This window comes from Amphiprion ocellaris, chromosome 15, assembly GCF_022539595.1.
Source record: "Amphiprion ocellaris isolate individual 3 ecotype Okinawa chromosome 15, ASM2253959v1, whole genome shotgun sequence".
NCBI classification, from domain to species: Eukaryota; Metazoa; Chordata; class Actinopteri; family Pomacentridae; genus Amphiprion; species Amphiprion ocellaris.
Genome location: NC_072780.1, coordinates 31,780,176 through 31,785,092, shown reverse-complemented (window position 1 = coordinate 31,785,092; position 4,917 = coordinate 31,780,176). Strand labels below are relative to the sequence as shown.

The following is a 4,917-nucleotide window of genomic DNA, read 5'->3' as shown; positions in this document are numbered from 1 at the left end:
TAAATTATATTAAACAGACAAAATATTTAATTAAATAATTAAACAGAAGATACAAAACATGTAATTATGAAATTAAACAAAATTTTTTAAACAAAAATATGAAATATTAAAGATGAAATATTTTAGATAACTAAACATTGAAAAAATAAAGTTAAACAAGAAGAATATTGAACATTTTTTAAAAATACAAAACATTAAATTAGATTATTAAACCTTTAAAATGACAAAACATTGAATTAAAAATTAAATGTTTAATTAGAAAATTAAATCGTAAAGACAATAAAACTTTAAATAGGAATTAAACAGAAAATACAATGAAGCATTTAAAAAGAAAATTAAAATTTCATAGGTGGTAAAACATTTAAAAAGAAAAACCTTAAAGATTTAATCGAAAAATTAAACACGGGGAAAGAAAAGGAAATTTCTCAAACAAGCCAATAAAACATTTGAAAAAACAACAATTAAACATTAAAAAGACAAAACATTTGGAAATCAAATCAGACATTAGAAAAGAATAAAAGGTGAGAAAAGAGCAAAACTAAACATTTAAGAAGAATCAAACTAAAGACAAAACATTTGAAAAGACACCAGTTAAACTATAGAAGATCAAATTAAACAGAAGAAACAAAGGGATCAAAAAGAGCAAAAACAGATAAAGGTATTAAAGCGTTTTCTAGTCTGAAATGAAAACATCAAGTTGTTTCTTCAAACGTTTCCTCTTTCTATGTTCATGGTTTGATTGTGGACAGATTTACTAAGAACTCATTTCAGAAAACTGCTTTCCAGATAAAGTCTACTAGTAGTTGAAGGCATTTATCAAACTAATGTTACCTTCTGATCTCCACAAGCTTTACTGTTCAGTGAAGAGAATCAAAGTTTGTTGAGGATTTCTAAAAAACCCACAGGTGAAGGTCTGAGAAGAACTCAGATGGATGATCTAAATGTGAAATCAAGACTCATGGTCACAAGTTTTAATGATTCTGTTAACCAGAAAGTTCAAACTAACAGAGAAGTACTGAGAAACTTTTAAAATTTCAGTCCTCAGACTGTCTAAAGGTTCAAACTAACAGAGAAGTACTGAGAAACTTTTAAAACTTCAGCCTTCAGACTGTCTGAAGGTTCAAACTAACAGAGAACTACTCAGAACTTTAAATTTCAGTCCTCAGACTGTCTGAAGGTTCAAACTAACAGAGAACTACTCAGGAACTTAGAAGATATCAGTCCTTGGACTGTGTGAAAGTTCAATCTAACAGAGAACTACTGTGGGACTTAGAAAATTTCAGCCCTCAGACTGTGTGAAAGCTCAGGTCCTGAGGACTGGGGAGGTCTCGAGTCTTTGGAAAGTCTTGGAATTGAGGGTTCAACCCTCCAGCACAAAGGTTGAAGTCCAGCCTCCTGAGAAAAACGGTCGAGTCAAGACTTGAGTTAAAAAAAAAACTCGAAAATGGCAAAAAATAGATGATAAATGCGCAAAAAAAAGAAGAATTAGTATCTGAGCGAGTAGCTCAGGAGGATAAGAAGTGGACTACCAAGTGGAAGGTCGCAGGTTCAAGACCCACCACTGGCACTTTTCTTTCTTTGTCTTTGTCAGGATTTTGATAAAATTTAAGAAGTGTCTGGTCTTGAACCAGCGACCTGCAGCTCCATAGGCAAATCCTTAACTCACTGAGCTACAGATCAGATAAAAAGACATAAATTCGTCGTCCCTTTGGCATCGTAGTTTCTGAAGTGACCACATGGGTGGAGCCAAGGCGGAGTCTGGGTGGAGTCAGGGCGGAGAGTAGGTGGGGAGGTGGGTGGCGGCCTCCCCCCTCTACTCCCCCACCTCCCCTCACCACCCACCACACCTTCCCCCGCCCGACGAGTTCTTCGAGTCTCCACGAGTTCTTCGAGTCTCCACGGGTTTTCCCCGAGTTTCTGGAGTTTCCACGAGGTCGGAAGCAGAACAAGTCATGAAGAGATGTTGAAGTCGGCTAGGATGGACTGACTTTTATAGCGACTAGAAGGAAGATGACTAGAAGAGCAGGTCTTTAACCACCATCCATAAAATCCATGGAGTCGACTCCAGAGGAATGAAAGAAAGTCAACTTTTATCAACCTCCATCCAGATGTTCAACTTGATATCTTTACTTTGACATTTTTAGCACCACAAACCTTTAGTATCACACTTTATTATCATTTATTAGGACTTTAATGGAATCCACCAGCAGATTTAGTTTTTGTTGACAAACTTTATTCTTGTCGTCGTGGGACTGCAGTATTTAAAACTGTTCCTTCTATTTGACCTCATGTTTATTAGTTTTAGTGGAGAAAGTTTTAATTGTCCATTAGTCTCTTAAAAACCAAATAATAAATTGGATTAGTCAAGAAGTTTAAATTTCTTACTTTGTCATATTTTAAATATGACAAAAAATATAAAAATAAAGTGTCTTGAGACAATTTGACCTGTAATTGGCGTATAAATAAAATTGATTTCAAATTGTATGTATCTTGTAATGTTGCAGTAATTCAGCCATATGTTGGAAAACACATTTTCTTTGTCCATTAATCTGTTGATTGTTTTCTCCACTAATTCATTTCTTGTTTTGGTTTATAAAATGTCAAACCCAAATATATTCAGTTTACTGTCATAAAAACCAAACAGATTTACATTCATGATGCAGGAATCAGGCAGTTTTTCACTTTTTATCTTAGTTTAGTCAGAAAGATAGTTGATAATGTGTGAATTGTTGCAGCTTGTGAGCCGTAAAAGGTTTTAATCTTTGGGGCTGAGTGTCAAAACACATTTAGAAACAAACATCAACAAAACACTCAAAGATTTGAACATCATTTGCATGACAATGTCAAATTAAAGGACATTTATTTCCAACATAAATGTGTGATATTCATCCTCTGGAGCTTTCTCTTCACATCGTCTTCCACCTGGACTGGTTTAGTTGGGAGCATGTGCAACAAACATTTGAAAAACTGCACTTTAACATCAATGAATGACACTGAAGTTTAATCTCTACATAAATGAGACCGAGTCTGGATGTGCTGCTCTGTCATTAACTCCTAAGTTTAGGGAAAGTTCAAACAAAAGAAGACAGTTCAGATAACACTTGAGAATGAGCTTATTTTGAACAAACATCTCAGACTTTCTGAGCTTCAGCACCTACAGCAAGATATTTTAACAAGCAACTCAAGAGATCCAGAAGTTGGAGAGAGTTAGCTTTAGCTGAGCCAAAGAACATGTGGAACGCTAACCTAGCAAACATTACAGACTTTTCTCTGTGAATTCTGATAAATAATTTACTATTTAATGACAGAGCTCCACATCTTAACTTAGTCTCATGAAAACAGACTCTAATTCAGTGTCATCCATCCATATTAAAGTGCAGTTACCCAAAATGTTTGTTGCATGAGCTCCAACAAAACCTGTCCAGGTAGAAGGCCACTTTGACAAACAGGAAGTGGAAGATTCCAAGCAGATTTATAGAAGGGGGAACCGGACTGTACTAAGTGTGGTCGAGTATAGAGGGGTGTTTTGTGGGTTTTTAAGGCTGATAATGATTATTAGTGAGACATTTGGAGTAGATATTCATTTGCAGTAAATGAAAGTATTTAAAATCTTGGAGTTAAACTTAGAAGAACACAAATTCTAACAGGAAACTTTGTTGACACGTTTTTTTGTTTACAGATGTTAAGTTAAAGGAGTTTTATTCGTGACGTATAAGCAATCAAATCACTCCAGAAGACAGAGCGACCACAGGTAGATAAAGGTTCAGAGCCAAAGTAGCGCCATTTTTAAATGTATTTATTACCGTAAATCAGTAAAAAATAAAATACTGATAATCAGTAAATCAGTCAGCCCACAATTACTACAATTCTACAATGTATGTCTCTTTCCTTTGACTTGTTATTTGTGCAATATACGATGTATATGATGGCGTTTTTTCACACCAAAGGCTATACTATGATGTTTTCTAAGATACATACGATGCTACTCTGTTTGTTTTGGCCCTGGGCCACTGCACTCCTCCTCTGTTGTTTTCTGGATTGTACTCAGCTGCATGCCTTCGTCCACCCGGCCTCCGTTGACTCGTCCCACCTGCCGTCTCTGGAGCTGAAGCTGGATTGGAACAGACCAAAGTAGAGTCCAATCACGATGCCAGCTGCCTCTCACAAGGCTCCTTCATCTGGCAGGTGGTGGCACTTCTTCTGAGGGGAAGCTGAGCTGGCCCTGGCAGAACTTTGGAGATGTGTTCCAGTGGTTGGTGGATGTGTGGGGAGATAGAGAGGGACCTTTGACTTGTTCAGAAAGGAAAACAGGGAACCCATTGGTAGTTTTAGTTTAGGGTGCTACTGCGGTGTGTTTTTGGGCTTGAAGAGATGAACAGGAAGAGTTTTTTTTTCGTATTGATTATCTTTTACTTTGTTCCTGGTTGGAATGCCCATCAGTGTCAACATGAAGTTCACTTGTAGTTCTGTTTATTTATTTTTATTTTACTAACATCCATTTGCTTTTAACCCCCTCAGATGTTGTGTTGTTGTAAACTTCTTCTTTCAAATAAATACTCGTCTAACCCCCTGGAAATCAGCGTTTGGACTGTTTTTGTGTTGCTCCTCACCTACTTCATATAGCCAGGAAAAAACAACGTTTTGTGGACCAAAGGCTATACTATGATGTTTTTAGAGCGACATGCTATACTATGACGTTTTTAGAGCGACATGCTATACTAAGACGTTTTTAGAGTGACATGCTATACTATGACGTTTTTAGAGCAACATGCTATGCAATGACGTTTTTAGAGCGACATGCTACACAATGACGTTTTTAGAGCGACATGCTATACTATGACGTTTTTAGAGCGACATGCTATACTATGACGTTTTTTGGAGCGACATGCTATACTATGACGTTTTTAGAGCGACATG

The 4,917-nt window shown here is 36.4% G+C and overlaps 1 long non-coding RNA gene across 1 annotated transcript in view; it reads right to left on the bottom strand.

The window, feature by feature from the left end:
- Positions 1-4,224: 4,224 nt before the first annotated feature.
- Positions 4,225-4,917, bottom strand: part of LOC129350730 (uncharacterized) — a 4,490-nt gene continuing 3,797 nt past the window's right edge. Inside the window, exon 3 of the long non-coding RNA XR_008604217.1 lies at positions 4,225-4,284. This is a non-coding gene — a long non-coding RNA (uncharacterized LOC129350730). The remainder of the gene's footprint in view (positions 4,285-4,917) is intronic.